The 19,580-nt window shown below is 40.0% G+C and overlaps 1 protein-coding gene across 2 annotated transcripts in view; it reads left to right on the plus strand.

Moving 5' to 3' along the window:
• The window catches only part of FAM110B (family with sequence similarity 110 member B), an 83,961-nt gene that overhangs the window by 21,162 nt on the left and 43,219 nt on the right, over nt 1-19,580 (plus strand). The window contains exon 1 of one of the 2 annotated variants that reach the window (XM_031066597.1): nt 464-597. The exons of the other annotated variant lie outside the window; for it this stretch is intronic. The gene's annotated coding sequence lies outside the window, so the exon portion shown is untranslated. Of the gene's footprint in view, nt 1-463; nt 598-19,580 lie in introns of those variants that run through there. 2 annotated transcript variants of the gene reach the window in all.

Genomic DNA, 19,580 nt, shown 5'->3' on the forward strand with positions numbered 1-19,580 from the left:
GCAGACCTAGCAAACTGCAAGTGGTGAGCTTCTCAAAGGGCACACCTAAACAGATCCTGCTTTTCAGAGATGGAGACAAACCCCCTCATAGGTGAATCACCCAGCAAAACAACAACACCACCGCAAAACCCCAGCCAGGGATTTGATGGTGACGCACCCAGACAAGCAGCAGTCGCAGACGGTGATGCTGCGGGCTGCAAGGTGTGCTCGGCCGGGCCGTGGTTCCGCGGGTGCCTCGGCAGCCCTGCGCTCCCCGGGCAGCCCTGCGCTCCCTCGGCAGCGCTGTGCTCGGCGAAGGGCTATAATTAGATTAGCAGCCTGCTCAGCAGCGGTGCCAGCCTGCGAGCCTCAGCGAGCATGTGCTGGATTCTGCATGTGCCTCCCGCTTATTGGCGGCCGGGGTTGCTGCCTGCCGGTTTGATAGGTTTCCCCAGTAATCTTTATGCTGCATTACAGACATAGATACAGAGAGGTACTGCGTGCATGCAACGGGAGAGGTGCTCAGCTTGTAGCGTAAAAGAAAGCCCACAGATGAAAGGCACTGGTCTTTGTTGCAAAGCGTCAGTACTTAAGGACTGCTAGCCTGGGAGTGGAGAGGTCAGTGAAGGAGTTTTACTTGGTGGTAATTACTTTCAGGTCTTTATCTCTCCGGTAAAACAGTCATGCATGAAATGAATACTGTTAATCATGTCATCTGTTTAATTTGATCTTGCTTTCGTTAATGTCATGTATACTCCGGTGGGAGAACCGTCAGATTGCAAAACATATCATTGGAGTGGGTTCAGTTCAAAAATAGAGCATATTTCTATGAGAATATTGCTTTCATCTGAAATTTTGAGCCTGTGCATGACAGTGATTTTACTGGTTGCCTTTTGTTATGCTAATAGAAATATTTCTTTTAGTGGAATGTTTTCTGCCGAGGAATTGAATTAGAGCATTTATAACTATTAGCATATGAAGATAAATCTGTAAATATTTATCAGTTTAAAGAATAATTTTGTAAAGTATTCTTTAATATGATCACAGCAATAACTATCTTGATGGTTCTCTTGCAACAAGGTAGAGGGATGAGGAGTATTATGCTATTGTTCTTTCAACAAAGATGCTGGAGCCTTCATGTTTGGGTGGATTCTTTGTTTCATCTACTGGCTTTTATTTTAAGTGGCTTTCAAAATGAAACTGAAGCTATTCAGCCTGGTAGATTTCAATATATCCTTTGCTTGCACATACATGTATTTTGTACGTATTTATTGTTCTCAAAGGCTGGATTTTGGCCCATAGCCTTGTTTATTGTGAGAACTGCCTTCAGCAGTAGAAAGAAACAAGATATATATATGCCAATCTTTTAATCTGTGATTCTGAGACTATTACAGTATTTATCATAGCGTCATACTCATTTAAGTTTTTTCATACTTGACCTACGCATCAATTGATCACAACTTTTCCTATAAAAAGCATGCATATTTAATGAAAATATTCTACAGTGAAAGCTATTCAGAACAAAAGAAAGCAAGCAAAAAGTATTAAAAAAAGTCTCATAATGTAGGCATGACTCATTTGATGAGTTTTGAATATTAAGGCTGACTGGTGAGACTTCAGAGTTAATGCCCTTGTCTGTGTCAAACTCCAGAGCCCACATGAACTTGTATATTAAGTCACCAGTCATCTGGCTGGCTGGCTGCCACCATGCGTCCGAGGTACGAGTAGATTGTCTCAGCCAGGATCAGAAAGGTGTTAGGAACAGGAGCTATTTTGGTATTAGTCTTCATTCTTCCGTCTGCACTTATCCTTGAAGAGGTTTTTTCTGCTGTATAAACCAAAGTGTAATTTAGGTTGTTCCCTTTTAAAGTACGTGGTGTGAAACTGTTACCTTCTGAGTAGAAACCCTCAAATGTGAGCATTTATTCAGTTGCCAACTTTATATGGCAGTGGGTACAGCAAAAACACATTCTTTATTATTTGTGATTGTTTATTCAGACAGAAGAGTATTTGGGAGGTATAATTACAGCTGGTACATAATAGCTGAAGTTTTGCTGTTGACTAAAACAGGTAACTTGGTATCTATTTTAGTCAAGAGCAAGCTGTTTTTTCATATTCCAGGAGCTGGTTTTGAAGTTGTTTTCCTTTAGGCAGACTTGAAAAATCGCATTTTTGCATTGTGACAGTCAAACCTGGACAGGGAGGACTCAGGATGTGAAGGCATGTTATTCTTGAGCTGTTCCATATTCCCTCATTGCCCCAAGTTACCAACCAAAAGTGTTTTAAAGATGCTCTAAGCTGATTTATGGCTTCTGCCTTTTTTTAACAGAGGATCACCTTAAGTAATTTATCTATGTTTTTATAACCTTTGCAACAGCATCCCATGAAGGAGTAACTGAAATCATTGTTAGTAATAATGAAATGTAGAAGGTAAATATCCTCATCTGAATCACATGTTTACCATATCCAGACGAGTGGGTTTCTGAGAGAGGAGAGGCTGATGTTTTCTGCTCCATGTATTAGGCTATTCTCGTTTGTAATCAGCATAAAGTATGTCTGGAAAAACGCTGTAAAAGTTATTGTATTTTTGGGGGTGGATACAGGTAATATCACAACCCATTGGAACTGAAGTGATGCACCAGCAGCTATTCAGCTATTTTGCCTCCAGAAAGAGCTGTGATGATCTATGCAAGCGTCACAAGAAAACGTGACAGAAGTGAAACTAGAACTGGTGACCTTGTGATTTAGCTTTGCAATAGCTTAACAGCCAGGAATATGCTACTTTGTTATTGCTTCATTTTGTAACAACCCCATTTTTCTTCTTGATAAACTAAGAAAACAAATAGAAGCAACAGTTTGTGATTGCTCTCTAAAAAGTTGACATCCTTGTTGCTATAAGCATATTTTAACTATAACCAGTGTATTGCTCCAGGAAATTTAACACACTTCAGATTATTATCAATGAGATTTTGTATTCAAGCTTTGTAAGGGATTTTCTTGATGTAAAAGTTTTTAATTACTCTTTTGTTAGGAGATGTATGCATTGCATGTTAGTTGTGTGCCTCTGTGAGCTGTTCTCATTTCTGATGCGTTGCCTGCAGTTAAAACTCGAAGTCCCTTGTTATGTGAAAAGGAAACATTTTTTTTCCCAACAGGAATACAGTATGTATGTGTGTATACAGATGTGTGGTTAAGACACAAAAGTACATTGTGAAAATCAAGATCTCAAGTGTTTAATTTATATATGCAGGTAAACAGGTATAAATACATATATATCTTCTACCATATAACTCTAACATATGTTTGTGTAGAAAACACTTTCAATCTCATACTAGTATTGTCATAATAATCCAATAGAAATACTCTTGGAAGAGTAATGTTAGAAGTACCAGATTTGGCTGCTGGCTGGAGATGGGATATATGCAGTAAACTGAGTGGCTATATAAACAGTGCTGCACTAGCTCTTCCCTTTTAAGATATTATGTCCCTGTACTGCTGTGCATATAAGTGAATTTTGCATTACTTAAACCCTTACCAAGTCTAAAGGGGAAAGATGATACTTAAGGTTAATGCATTTTTTTTGTACTCTGCTAGCAATGAAAGAGATACTCCAGAAAAAGTCGTAAGGATTTAAAGTATTACTACAGTGTTTATTTTGCAGGATTTGTACTTACATGCCTTACAGTTTTTAAGTCGAGTAGCAGCCAGTGATATATGCATAAAGGTTTGTATTAGAATAAGAAAAGTGACATTGTGCCCTAAAGCTCCATTTTTTGCTTTTCCTCTGTTTTTGGAGCCAACTCCAGTTATTACTTTGCTGATGAAATGACTGTCTGCTTAAATGGTCGAGACATTCAATAGCCCATCTATAAATGCTTATTATAACACTTTGAGAGCTCACAGGAAATCAATAGCCTGTTTTCTGTATTTTGTTGAGTGAAGATCATTTCATTCTTCAAATCTGAAGACTGTTGGGCTGGGTGAAGATGCAGGATGTGTCTTCTCGGTGCATCAGCTTGGGATGGCCTTATTGTTGTGACACTCTTCCCACACTGATGCAGCAGCACTGTTTAATGGGCTCCAAAATGTTCCTTGTATGCAGACAGCTGTTGCTCCAGTTCAGGGACATGAGTCCTCCCGTGCCCTGGGACTGGGCACAGGAGAGCTGGTGGCAGGGAATGTCTGTCCTGCCCTGCCTTCCCCTCCTGCAGGGCTCTTTGCCTAGCACAAGTTACCCTGGGGACCAACCATGTGGATTTAGAAACTGAGTGAATGAAATATGTCTAGCTTTGGGCAGCTGTGTGTCAGACATTTGCAATATTAAGAGTAGAATTGTGTTTTATAGAGCAGGAAGTGAAAGTGGCTCTTTTTTGCAGTTCTCACAATGGTATGGTGAATTAAAAGCAAAATGGATATTAATTTTTTTTACACTTAATCTCCTGTTGTGATTAATTTAAATTGTTCTTAAATGTATTACCTGCAGTATTAAGTGTGACTTGATGGATTAAATGCAGAATACAGCCAGCAAATAGTAATCCTGGATGCTATTGTCTAGATAATCCTGGTAATGAGATTCCTGTCTTAGTTTCACTTATCTTTCATGGATGTACTTTGGCCACCTGTAGACACAAATATTTACTGCATCTTTCCATGAAGCACCTGGGGCTTCCAAACCCAATCCTCACTTTGTATATATGTCAATTTTAAACATTAATTGTCTGTTCCATAACAGATGTTACTTGGGTTTGTGCCCTGTTGTGTAGCTGATGCATATTTCTGTAGTATATTGGTTTATTCGTTGAAACAATATTTATACATTGATGATGATCCTATGGCCGTCTACATATTTGGCTGCTTATCTGTTGGGCATTGTAAAATAATCTTACTGTATCATCCATACTTTCCTGAATGTGTGTAATAGAAAAATCCCAATGAATGGCAAAGAAGGCCATTAAATTCTTTCTCTTTTTTAAAGAGAGCTTAGTATTATGAAAGTTGGTAGATTAACCAAAGGCTATTCTACTTCCTGATTAGGAAGTCTATAAAAACAATGCTGTAAGAAAGTGATGCAATGTGTGAAAAGACTTGTACATGTTATTGGTGCTGTTTAACTGGAGAGAAATGTGAATACCTAGATATGCACATTTTCACAAGTTTGTTACCATCTGGCTCTTTCATTTATTTTGGGTCCTCTAGAGTCCATGGATATAAGTGGGTTTTTTTAAGGTCTGGTTTTGTTTATAATGTTACTGAAGGAGAGATGTTAATACAATGTGGTGTGTTGGCCTATAATACAAAAGCACAATATGATACAGTGTCTATGCCAAAATGTTTCCTTCCTGGATAATCTAGGCAGAAAAAGGCTAGAGTGGAAGGGAGAAATGGAGACAATAAAGATGAATTATCTATTATGTGACCACAAACTGTGGAGTTGCAAGGTAGACTGAACAGTCTGTGCTTTAGGATTATAAACTATGACTGCAAATGTCTTTACAAAGAGTGAAAAATATAAGACCAGTGTAACTATTCCTGTCTATACAGTACAAACTTCCCAGGGTAAGGATGATTTCCTTCTGTCTCAATGTCATAATTGTCATTGGATATTTTGGGCATTGCAGTCATCTGGAAATGAGTGTGCAGCTTTGTATTTCTACTGTGACATTACAACAGCAGTCTAGTCAGAAGGTGTATGAGGGATGTGATAAATTATATCCCCTCCTCTTCCATTACTGTTACATCAGCCCTACTGTAATCCATGTTTCTGTGCCATGTGGTGTCCCCGATTTTCCTTTACCATATTGTGGAGTCCAGAGGTTGCTGTTTTGGCCCCTAGCTCTCCAGGGACTGGGTAAAGTCTGGTAGGAGTTGTGCAATTGCTGTAACTTTTCTGTGAAACATAGATACCATGGAGGGTGCCACAGAAGAGGACCTCTGATATGATGCTATCATTACCCTCCAGTGTTTTGCTGCTTCTTGTTTCTCTTCGCCACAGTTCTCTGTTTGCTGCCAACACCTTTCTAAATTTGTCTGCTCCATTTTCCCATTTAAATCTACTCTTCTCTTTTTCCCACTTTCTCCGATCCCTCTTTCTGCACTTCAGTTTTTACCTGTCATTCAACCTTGGGCTCTTTGACATCTTTGCAGCCACCTCCTGCTTTTTGGGAGGTGAATATCTGTGCTGCTTTCTGCTGGGGTTGTTGAATTTCTTCCCAGTGGCTGGTATGGGGCTGTGTTTTGGATTTGTGCTGAACACAGAGCTGATAACACAGAGATGTTTTGGTTATCACTGAGCAGGGCTTGCACAGAGCCAAGGCCTCTCCTGCCTTTTTTGCTGCCATGCTGGTGAGGGGGCTGGGGATGCTTGGGAGGGGGGGAGGAGACACAGCCAGGACAGGTGACCCCAGCTGACCAAAGGGATATTCCAGACCTTATGGCATCATGTTCAGTATATAAAGCTGGGGGAAGAAGGAGGAAGGGTGGATGTTTGGAGTGATGGTGTGTTTGTCTTCCCAAGTCACTGTTACATGTGATGGAGCCCTGCTCTCCCAGGAGTTGGCTGAACACCTGCCTGCCCATGGGAAGCAGCAAAGTAATTCCTTGGTTTGTTTTCCCTATTTAACTGTCCTTAACTCATGAGTTTTCTAGGTTTTAGCCTTCCTATTCTCTCCCTGATCCTGCTGGTTGGGAGAATGAGAAAGAGGTTGCTGACTGGAGTTAAACCACAACAATATCCAAAAATATCACTTCTGCAGAGGTGCCCAAGGACGGCACACAGGTGAAGAATGTAAGTTCTCTTACCAAAGAGCCTTGATTTTTTTTAGTTGTTATGTATTTATTTGTTGGAGCAAGATGTCCTTGGCTCCTGGTTGGAAAGCTCATTCTGACAAATACAAATTGTGCCCCTGACCTTTTCAAATCTGACATATCTGCTTTTTTTCTCTCAGCCAGTTACCTCTTTACTGAAAGCAAGCATCTCTGTTCATCTTCCTGTCATCTCTAGATCAGGCCTTTCTCGAGTGATTTATGAGCTTTGCTGACCACTTTCTGCAAACAGGGCTCCTTTCTTGTCATGCCTTCATGCAGGTACCTCACACCAGCTGTTTCTGTAAGAGCTTGACCCAAGGAGCTGCTTCTGCTCCTCCTGCTCTTCAAAGGTGTCTCAGACAGTTGTGGCACATTACTGACCTGAATTTTGACAGCTTCACTGTGCCTGCAGGGCTCCAAGATGTGTGGGTACTTAACTGCCTTAAAGTCACATTTATTTTGCTCTTCTTCTTTTGCTGGCACTTGGCATGTTTGCCACACTGGGTGCCTAAAGGATCCTGCCACAGGCTGTCCACTGGGAGGAGGTTTTTCAGACTGCTTTCATTAAATCCTCACAGAAAAACACCCAAGCAGATGATGCTCCTATCCTGTGCTAAAGTATGCAGGATTTGGGTTCTTCATCTGTAGTGTGACTTGATGAGAACTATGGTATGTGTAGAAAAACTGGGATGCTTTTTTACTATCAACTCTGAGTTTGAGCTCCCTAGAGAGACAGATTTTGCAAGTATTTTCTCTTTCCTTATGCCACAAAACAACTTATACTTTCATATTTCATTTCAGCATGAAGTACTGAAGCCTAAATTTACAACTCTGAAGCCTAAATTTGCAACAAAAGCATGTCTATAACTAACTCTTAAAACACATCCATTCTTAGAAAACATTACAGATACTAAATCCATCTGGTGTTGAATTACCATTGATTTTTTATAACTACTCTTACTTCTGTGGAAAGTAGTCCTGGAAGCATTAAGATCCTTAGGATCTTACATAGTGCTTTTTTTTTAATTTCCCCTGATTTTCACTAAAATGAATTATGGAATTTTCAGTGTATATCAATACCTGATTGGGGGAGTAAAGAACATGGAGCCTTCTCAGTGGTTTCCCATGACAGGACCAGAAGCAACAGGCAAGCAACAGGCACAAACTGAAATACAGGCAATTCCATTTAAATGGAATTTTTGTTTGTAAGCAAACAATTTTATACTCTGAGGATGGTCAAAAGCTGGCAGAGGTTACCTGAAGAGGTGGTGAAGTCTTCACCCTTGGAGATTTTCAGAACCCATCTGAGATGTGGTCCTGGTGTTTTGCATAGATATAGCCAAAAACTCCACAACTTTGTGAAAGTTGTAAAGCCGGTATGTTTATTATTACAGCGTCGGACGCATGCGGAGATTGCTCTCCTTAAAAGGTGTGCGTACCTCTGGGAACTTCAGGTCCCTTTTTATCCCCTTCTCAAATACATATGCATACAATTTCACAACAGGTTCATACATACTCATTTTTACAAATTTCACGTGACATTTGCCGCTAGTTCTTCTTTATCAGAAAGAGTTCCTAGGTCAGGTTGACTTGCTCTCACAGCAGTCTCTGTCTCTCTCTATCACCTTCTGTCTCCCCCTCCTTATCTCTGTCCTTCACTGAAGCAACTTTGCTGAGCCTAGGTTCTGCAGTCAGGCTGAATAGCTATGGTTTCTAACCACAGACTCAACTCAAAATTGTACATTTCACCTAAACCAAAATGGATTTCTACCCTGGAAAATTTCCACTTTGCCTCACTGGGCAGCCTGTTCCAGGTGGCCCTGTTGTCAACAAGGGCTTAAACTAGACAGGTTCCACAGGTGCCTTCCAGCCTCAGCTGTTCTGAGATTCTCTTACTAGAAGTCTCCAAACAGCAGACCAAGCAGGCCTTGAAACTCTAGGCAAGTTGTTTTTTTTTTTAATATGTTAATTCTGCAATCCAAATAGTATAACATTTTATAGCTGTGTATACCCTAGGTATGAGTGTACACATGTATAGGTATGCATACATCTACCTATTTCTGTCTCCAGTGAAACATACTTGGACAAGCTGGAGAATATCAGAGATGGAAAAGGGAGGAGTAGAATGTTTGTATATATATATATATATAAAATAATCTAATGTCATTTCACACATGCTTTATGCAGTCATTGAAGGTTTTATTCCCTTCCCCATATATATGCTACATCTGTATAGTAAAAAAATGCTGGATAAAATTGCTTTAAAGAAAGCTTTATTTTTATTAGAGGATTTCTCTTGGGCACTACTTATACATAATTGCATCTTTGTTCTGGTGCACATTGAGTGTAAGTGGGCACAAATCATTCAGGAGGAGATCTGGAGAGAAAGCAGAGAGCAAAAGGCTCTGGGTCAGAAGAGGGAGGTTCACCCTCAGCTGGACTCCTCTTTCTCAAAAAGGTAGCTCCAAATTAAGCAGCAAACACATAAAAATTGGCCTGACTTTGTGTCTATATAGAGTACACAATACTTTGGATTTTTTCACTTTTTAGAGTCCTACATGTACATAATTATGGCTTTCCTGGTATTCAGACCTATTTCTGCAGCCCACAGCTGTGTCTGGGTGTCTTATGGTGTTCTTGAAAACTGGGAAGCTGGACAAGGCTGCTAAAATTACATTTAGTCTCTTGGCATAGAGGTGATCCTGGGGGGTAGTGATGGAAGAAGCTGTCTGAGAGCATCCTTTGTAGCATGAATTGGATACCTTGTGGTGAAAAGGAGACACTTGCACAGTTCTTCATCATGTCCCTTCAAAGCTGTGAATCTTGCCTTACAGTATTAATGCATTTTCTTTCTCCTTTTCACCCCACCTTCTTTAAATGATGGCCATTATGTTGTTTGGGGTTGAAGAGATTTTATTTGTTTATATCTTGTCCAAGATAGATGACAAAGCATTCAGACTTGAGATTTTATATATAAAGTTGAAAAAAACATTATCTTTTTCCCCATAAGCATTTGGATTTTTGTTTAAGTAAATGGCAATGCCAAGTTCTCTCTTCTGACTCCCTGTGGTAAAATGTGGTGTGGGGTTTAGTTTTTCCTGCTTGTTCATAGGTCTTGAAATAACTTCTTAGAAATGCACTTGCAAAAATAACAACAGTAATAATAAAATCTATTTTGAAGATGAAAGAAAACCAGACTGGTACTAAGAGCTTGCTTAGCTCCATGTTTAACCACCAGCTTCAATCACAGCTACTAGAAAGTTTGGAACTCTTTTTTTGCTGTTGAATTTTCAAAAATTAATTTGATAAACCTTTCAATCTTTATGAACTGTACCATTCATTTTAGTTTAGCAGTTATGCCTTTTACACTTGAATGGATTACTTCCTTTGGTCAGTGCTGTTGTCTTTTGAAAATCATTTAGAGGTATCCACTGCTAGTGAAGTTATCTTATCAGGTATCACAAACATGCAGGAAGAATGAATGGGTTTGCACTGACAGCTCCAGTCTCCCCTCCCCTGCTTTTCTTTACCTCCTTGCCTGTGTGTTTTTGATCATCCTTTACTCTCTCTGTCTCCAGCCCCTTTTCTTCCCAAATCTGTAGTGCTCATGTTTGCTGTGATTTTCATTTTCAAGGACTGTTAGGCCACCTGAAGCAAGAAAAAGTCCTGTTCATATTTTAAAGTGTGGAACTTGCTTTTCATTTCCTTTTCATGATATATCTGGAAATGTTCAGATGTGTGATGTGACATTCTTCAGTAAAAGTGGGGCTGAAGCTGCCTGTGATGGAAGCTGTCCTGCAAGTCAGAGGCTGCCAGCAGTGAGCAGGCACAGGCTGTCAGCAGTGTGACCATTGCCTTCTTGCATGGCTCTGCCCTTCCAAACTCCACAGGGAAGAGACAAAGGAGTTGTCAAAAGTTCCTGTTCAGCTACTTGGAACATTTCCATGGCGTTCCCTGAGGAAAGGTTTGCTTGGAGTTTACTGGGTTTTCTTTAGGAGCTTGGTATCAGACCTTCAAAATGGGATTAGGAATAGTGCCTTCAGCATGTACCAGGGGGTGACTTTCCTGCTTTTCCTCACAGCTGGAAAGGAGTTTCCATTAAGTGTGAAGGTGCCGGATGAGCTCTGGTTTTAGGATGTTTCTTCCTGAAGCCTGCCAGTTTGAGGGTTCTGTCACACCAAGCCCAGTGGTGGTGAAACAACTGCAAGTTCCACCAAGCTAGACTTGCACCAGGGGCTTTTGTGTAGAGCACTGTGACAGTGGTGGGATTTCTTGAGATTGTTGCAATGTTTGGTGTCCTTCATCCAGGGGTACCAATCAAAACATGGCTCTGTACCTTGCGCTACTGCATCAGTGCCCTTGCCCTGCTATGGAAAAATTTGGAAGCTCTGAATGTTTTTGTAAAGAGCAGAGAAACCCAGCTATGGTGATGCCTTTGGGGACTCCATTTGAGTTTTGTCTTCAAAATAAAATTGTTTATTGCATTTAGAAAATAAGTAGCTAAGACTAGGAAGCAGGTGGATGAGGTCAATTTTGACTAGTTCATTTCAATTTTTACTGGTTTATTTCAATTTTTTACACTTTTGGGAGAAGTCAGATGGCCCAGTTACTAATGCAGAACTGATACAGCCTCAAAAAAAGTAATTGCATTTTTCCTTCTCAAAGAGAAAAACCATACTAAGTGTAATTTTGTTTCAGTCCCTATTGTATCTAGCATGATTTTAGCTTGGTTTTGGAATCCAGGGGGATTTCTTTATTTCACATAAGCTGTCACCTGAGGTGATTTGTACTTCTTTAAATGTACTCTCCCTTGAAACTGAAGTCCTTAAATAGTCTACAAATTTTGAATGCTTGTGTTGCCTTTGATATAGTTAGATTAAAACTTTTATTTCTGTATAGATGTGGCTTTGTATAACTTTTAAGTGCATGAAAACAGGGTTAGCATTAATCTCCCTTCTAAATTGTCCTCTGCCCAGTTAAAATCTTTAATTTGCTTTCAGAGCCTTTTAAACCCCTGAAGTGTCCCAATATTTCTTGTCAATAAAGGTCACTTACCTTGTGTAGGAAGTGCAATTTCTGTCAAGTTAGTCTGCTGAGAGCCTTTTGCCTTAAGGACCTTTGTGATGATCTTTCCAAACAAAGCAGCACTTAAACCACTTTCATAATTTCTCCATAAGGTAAAAATTCTGCAATCCTCTTGAATCAGAAATTTTTTCTTCCTGTCTTAAACATGTTAATCTTTTATAAGAATAATAATAATAACGAAAAATGGAGATGTAATCAAAAGCAGTCATTACCACATGCCATAGTGGTGGAATAAAAACTGACCAGTCCTTGCTACCCCTATTTTATTTCTTCCAAGGCCCTCACAAGCAGGGAAAGCCCATATATTGAAGATTTCCCTAGTATACTAGGATGTAGTGTACTAGGAAAATCCTGTTGCCACATGTGTGAGATGCAGTCTTCTCTATCTGCCCATGCTATGAAATCTGCCACCCGTGTGTCTTATCCTACTACTGAAGTACTCTGGTGTCACTTTTCTAGCCTGTATGAAAGCAGCCTTGTCCCACTTACATCAGTTCTGAATATTGCTTGAAAAAGCGTTTCCCAGAGCCTGTGGCTTTGATCATATCATCTGGCTTCACATCTTTTGTTGGTTCCTTCTTCTCTGTTGTACCCAGTATTGAAACTCTTGGTAAGATATCCTAACATTATCTGTCCTCTTCCATTTATTACCAAAATTTTTGGTTTCTTGTCTCCATAATGCCATCCTAAGTCACCTCGTCGTTACACTTTCAGACAGTAATCTTTGTGCTTTGTTTTGCACCCTTTGTTTTTTACATCCTTTTGTTTTACATCCTTTTCACCTGGGAAGAGCTAATGCTGTTTAAATAAATTCAGTGTGCTCCATTGTTCTTTTAATTTACCTAGTATCAACAGGCAATCTTGCAAAATGAGTATTAGTAACATTTCAATTAAGACCTAGGAAAAGATCTTTTCAGAGGGACCTATGTTTGTGTTTGCATTGCATCTGCAGAGTCATATCTGCTGGGAAGAGTTTTCTGCGCAGATGATAGGCAAAGGTTTGTAATGCAACAGAAACTTGCTGTGGTGTCACTGATTACAGAGAACAAGTCTAGTCTAGTGGCATTTCTAGGTGAATGGATTTGTCTGCAGTGAGAAATGCCATCAGTTACAAAAGCAAATTGTCCTGGGAAGGAAGACAAAGTGTAACGTTAATACAAGATAAAGGAAATCTTAAAGAATAATGAAACAAAATACAATTTGTTATGGAGCTATTTGGTATTGAGGGTGCTGAAGAAACTCAGTATGTGTTTTCTGGAGCTTCCCAAAATGATTTGTGCATGGCTGGAGGCTGTGGGAGCAAAGGGAGACATGTCATTTTGGAAGACTTGAGGCTTGCATTGTGGCCCGGCAGAGGGGATGCAACCTACCTTCAGGAGCCAGGAATTGCAATAATTACTGCACTTCTCTTCCACTGACTGAGTGCTTTTCTTTATGTACAAAACAGAAGCAACATAGTCAAACCCATGTCATGGTTCCAAGCATTAATCAACTCTCTTTAATACTGCTCTGGAAAACCAGTGGGGGTTTTACTGTTGTCCTTTCAGGTTTGGTGGTGGGGTTTTTTAAGAGATGCCTGAAAGTCTTAAGGCTAGTTGTGTTTGTCAGGTTATTTAAAACTGTGCTGCATGCACTGGCTCCCAGTGGAGGCAATTGGCAATGGTACTGCAAGGCCACTCTGTTAACAAAAAGAGAACAACAACCAAAGGGAAAAATAAAACCACCCACCACTAAAGAACCCACAACCAAACCTATTTATTGAGGTCTTTACCTCTGTTCACCTGGAAAAACACCTGGAAGTACAGAGCTATTAAAATCACTGGGGCCCTGTTGAAAAGACTCAGAAAAGCTTCTGAACATTTACTACTACTAGATGTTTAGGAGAGATTTTCTAACAGTGTTTTTCTTAAGAATTAAGAAAGTATTATTTGGTTTTGTTATACTGAGAATTACAAGCATAAAGAGTGTAACAGGTCCCTTGGAGGTGCCAAGTGAGTTGTTTGTGAAATGCCATCACAGAGGTCTAGGTGGTGGCACCACACTTTCATAAGTGAAAGTTACTGGCGATAAATTAGGGGAGATAAGTTTTCAAAAAGAACTGGGTACTAGTTTAAAAGAGGGAACAGAGTAAAATTAAGGAATTTCCTGGTTTAAGGATTGAAGTACAGGAAACAAGATGCACATTGAAATTCAGATGGACTGAGCCTTTTTCTGTCTTATAAACATGGTGGCCTATTTCTTCTGGGTTTACCACAGAGGCAACATTTTTTAAAGTTATTTTAGTATAAAGGTGACACGTGAGAGAAGTTCACAGTTGCCACCAAGAATCACAGAAAATGAACAAAACTACTGGGGCTGGGCGATTCCCAGCTCTGGTCTGGACTGCAGTGGGAGAAGCTGGAACAAGCAGGGGTCCCTGAATGGCCCCTGCAGCCCCTCACCCTGGACAGCTCACCTCCAGGGTGGAATCCCTTTGACTGGGCTAAGTCAATCCGGTTCCACAGTGCCAGTGCTGTCAGTGAAGGGAAGCAGGCAGGTGTGGGCATGGCTTCTCCAACCAGCTTGGGTGGGGGGGGAGTCCTTTTCCCCTGCCAGCTCTGGAAGGGACAGGATGCATGGCTTTTATGTGGCTGCAGCTTGTTGACTGCACTGCTGTACTTGGAAAGCTGTTTCTGAACCTAACTCCTATACTGGTTACAAATGGTTTAATTTCCAGCATAATTTTTCACTTTTAGTTAGCAGTGTTTCCTATACTGATAACATCAAACTTGTTGCACTGCAATGTGGTGTGGGGTTTTTATCCCCTCCATATGTACACTCCTGTGGAGTGAACCATTTTTAAAAAATAAAATGTTTTTTAAAAAATGAAATTTTATTTTAAAAAATCAAATGTTTTTTCCAGCATAGTTTGTATAGATTGTATGGGTCTAGTGGCAGTTTACAAAAGAGTGATGGACGAATCTTTGTTCCACATCAAAATCTGTGTATCGTCACGTACATATATCTGTATCTATCTATATATAAAGTTTTAAAATCTGAAAGCATTTGTCATGACAATGGTGTGTGATCACAAAGGTCAAAAGCTTTGTGCATTTTGGCCCGTGCTTCCCACCGAAACTGCTAACAGGTGTGGGAATTGCCTGTAATGGTCACTGTCTGTACAATTCATGGCTTGGGAAGAAACCTGGTCTCTACCACAGGAGGGCAAGTTCAGGGACAGCTTTGCAATCTCAATTGCTTTTTAAGGCAGCTGTGGTTTGTATGTGTGCTAACTGAAGAAAGGGTGTAGCTGGCATCTTCACAATTTCAAATCATCCCATAACCAGCACATGGGTGCTTGGCTGTGCCTCTCTGGTTCTGAGGGTTTTGGAATGTGTAAGAAAGCAGGAGGGACATGCTGCTGTTGGGGCTGGGGCCATCCTGGGGCTGAGCTGGTGTGTTCCTCATGTGCCTGTCCGCATATTGAGAGGTGGGTGTGCCAGTCCATTGACTGAAATCTCATAAGGTTCGGTGCTAGTTGCTAAGCAACTGCAAAACACTTCAAAACGAGATTTTTTTCCTTACCCACAGACTGGTTTTGCGGCAGGTAGAGGAGAGGGGGAGTGGGGAGCACCGTGAGGTAGCTGCCCCAAAGCCCCTCTCCTTCCTTGCACATGTGATGGCCAAGGTGATGGAGAAGGACCCAGTATTGTACTGTGCTCCTCTTGCAAATTCACAACTCTTCCACCCTGTTACAGCAGTTTCATTTTTTTGCCATGTACATAAATATTGCTCCTGACAAGACAAGATGCTGTATTTTAACCATGCCTCTGACAGTGAAATTTTCCAGTAAAACTTTTGATGTTTTAAGGAAAACAGTTCTGCAGTGAAGGGACATAACATGGGAGGTATGATGATGATGATCCTTTAAGGGTGCTCTCCACTCTTAAGGGACAGGAATGCTCTCAGTGTAGTCATTGAAAGTAACTTTAAGTTTTACACAACCCTATTAGTTCCCACACTATAGAAACAACCAGGTTTGTGAATTGTTTTAGCAGTTGGCAACCCATCTATTAAGTCATAAGTTCTACAGTTGGTATTTCAAATTATTTCCTATAAATGATGTCTTACGTGTGAGGATTATGTTCAAGTGATTGCAGCTTGAAATTGGCTGGTGTCTCATGCATTTTTATCACCAAAATACAATGTCCTCGTTGGCAGTAGCTTAGTTTTGGTATTTGATTTATTTTCAAGCACCTTACTTTTACAAGTCATGTATTGTTTTTTGGCAGAAAGGCAGCTGCTTGGCATTCAGAGCCACTAGTTTGCAGTAACAGTTGTTGATTCTGGTCTTTATTGGTTTTTCTTTCCAATTAAGATGCAGCTGTTATGACTTCTGGAGTGAGGGAGGATTATTTTATCTAATGATGTAAATGGAAAAATCTTAAAGTAAGGATCTGTCCTTCAAAACAGCTGGGAAAAGACCAGGTTGTGAGGCCTCAATGTTCAGTGAGAAGTACCCCGGGCTGTGATTTTTGTGACAAACTGCGTAAAAAGATCTGGTGTTTCTTTTCTCATGTAAATGGAAGGGAATTAATGATTTGGAGAAGATTATCCTAAAGGATTTTTCACACTGCATCTTTTACAACATAATAGGGGAATGTACAATTGCTAATGCCTTTGAACTTTGTTTTTTTGTGACATTTGGAGCACTTGCAGATATAGTGCTTTTGTACTTTTTAGGGAGTAAAAATAAGATTGTGGTATTTTTAACTTTTTTGCTCAGGTATGTGTTCAGTGCTGTATATGAAAAAGCCCTGAGCCACCTTTTATTTTAGCTATAGCCTAAAAGCTGTAATCAGCAGAAGAGGAAGCAACACACACAAATCATTGCAGTGTATTGCAGACTGGACAATTGTGTTAAGCCATTTAAAGTTAGGAAGTCAAGCAGGCTGAAGGTGAACAATGATGTGAGCTTTATGTGTAATTGCACTTTGGTGGCTCATTCATGCATGTTTGTTTTTTGAAAAGATTGTGGTACACCCATTCCCCAAACTCCACCCATACAACAGAAAGTCGCTCATACCTAAGTGCATCCACGCTGAAAATCACACGAGTTAAACTGTTGCACTGTGTATACATACACAGAGAGATTGTGTGCATGTGCATGTGTATATATGCTGCCACATGCATACATATAGTATATTTTGACTGTTGTTCTCCTTTATAGCTTCCAGATGTGATTTTTTGGAAAGCTGGAGGTGGAGGGGAATGGGAATCCCATGGTAGTCTCTTCTTTACTGTTGTTTCATGGAGCAAGGGAGCATGAGGAGCAATTGTGGGCTCTTATAAGTCTTGTTGGAAGGATTTGCATAGTGTCTTTGGACACTGTTTCTTCCTTTTCCTCCAGCTTTCTGAAAGGAATATAAATTATATCAAGTTGTTTCAGCAGTTTAATCAAATATGCTTAGGCATTACCTCTCAACTATAAATGGCATTATCATCTAGAAGAATAAAAACTAGTCAGCCAGACCAAAAGCAGGGAAGATGGATATTTGATCTATTCTCACACTAACAAAGGGAGTAAACATTCTTATTAATTTTCATAACAAAAGTGTATCTAACTTGACGAATTATTGAACTGAGAGATCAACTAAGAATGTCAATGCTATTGACAAATGATATTGTAAACCAGTACATCAAGCTCCTATTGACACAACCATAAATCAACGACTTTTATTTTCCTCTTTCATTTCAACACAACGAGAGTCAGAAATAAGTTCATATAATCTCAATATTTTGAATTTTTCTTTTTATAGACAGCAAGACCACAGGAATGCGCCAAGGAGGTTGTTACAGTAGTCTTATGATACAAAAAATATACAATTAGATACTATCTCTTAATAGAAAATATCCAAAAACATGTCTTCAGGATTTTAATTCAAATACCTGATGCTGTTTGAATAAAGACCATTGCATGAAGACTTATTGGATGGATGTGGCTCCTTGTCCACATGGGATCCTGTAGTGGCCCTTGTTGGTGAGGGTTGGCTGTACACAGAGCATTTATGGTGATGGTTTTCTTTTGGAGATACAGAGAAACTCATGTGTTTAACAAATTTGTGTGAATGTAGGACAGATACTCTGGTCTGTGTGGATGTGATGACCGTGAAGATGATGTCTTTTGAACACTGAACTTTACATGAGAATGTTTTTAACTTGAGTATTCTCAGTTTGAAGATTGTCTGATCAAGGATGGCAGGTTGACTTTTAGGGCATCCAGTGCCATTTAACATGCCCCAGGGTATCAGAGGCAGCATGTTGGATCCTGGTGTGTAAGGAGCTCTGAGAGTGAGATGTTGCTGTGTTTTAAATAGTGTTGTGACAAGGAAAAGGAATGTCTTCTGTTTGTGAGCAGCATGCAGAAGTAAAACCAGAGGTGGGGTGTTAAAACTTTGTATGCCTAGGAAATGAAACTATGACTACCCTTAGCAAGTCCTGAGAGCTGATTTTTTTGCTGCTGGTGGTGGTACTATTTCTGTTATTTATTCCTGCTTGGTAAACAAAACAAATTCTTAACAATATTCTAAAAAGGTGTAGGAATAGTAAAAATAATCATAAAGCTAAAAGAACCATATACAAACAAAGGAAAAAGCCCAATAATACCCCAACCCTCCAAAAAGCAAGAGTTTTTGTAACTTGCTTGGTCACTAACTCGATTATAGTGGCTGTATAAAAAGTGGTCCATTTTGGTAGTACATTGTGTTACCATGGTAACATTGACATACTAATTTAGAAACCCTTCAGGCTAGCTTTGAGAACATGAACATTGCACTAGTATACCAAAACATGAAAAGACTTATTGTGAAAGTAACTGCTAAATGTTTAGGATGAGCCCTTTAGATCCATGTGGACTTTTTCCCCCCCTCAAAATTTCTGTTAGGATCCACATTTGCTTATACTGTTAAAAATATCTGAATCAGATTTGTCTTAATGGTTTTACAGTGTTTCTTATTAAGTGCTTTTGTTTTCTTCTTGGAATTGGACCTTGGGGTCCCATTGTGAAGGCCATGTTAGGTGCAGCTCCTTTGTCCCCCAGCTGCAGGGGCCTGTTATTAGGGGTACTTGCTTCATTCTCTTGGTACATGGACTGTAAATTGCGCTTTGAGTCCTGGGTATTCACAGGTCCTGCAGTCATCTTACTTGTGTGTGGTCACAGATTTTTTCCAGTGGCATTGAATTGTGTCAGCTGGACCAGTGAGTTTGCTGCCATTTAACTGCATATTAGAAAAAGAATAGCTCTGTTGAAGTGCTATGTGACTTGTACTATGATATTCAATTTATAAACAACCAAAAAAAGTTACCAGAAGTAGGGATCATGCCTGTTACACTTCCTGTTGTGGGTGACTTCCTATGTGGTAGAGAAATGTGTAGGCTCAGTTCCTTGGACCTGTGCTCATAACACCCTCAAAGGCTGCCATGAGCCCTTGTTTCTGGCTGAGGTTGGCAGAACCTGGAGTTATGTGGGATTAGCAAGGCCTGAACATGCCTGGGGTGCTGCTAAGCTGTGGTCTGTTTCATTACAGGGGATTTTTGGCAACAATTCTTCACTCAGAGTGGAAAGTACCATGTTTTTTCTGTTTCATATCAATATATACATGCACACAACTGGATTTGTGACTTCTTTACCTAACTCAGTTAAGTTAAGCAAAACGAATCTTAGCATGGGAAAT

Source organism: Geospiza fortis, unplaced genomic scaffold (genome assembly GCF_000277835.1).
Source record: "Geospiza fortis unplaced genomic scaffold, GeoFor_1.0 scaffold53, whole genome shotgun sequence".
NCBI lineage: Eukaryota > Metazoa > Chordata > Aves > Passeriformes > Thraupidae > Geospiza > Geospiza fortis.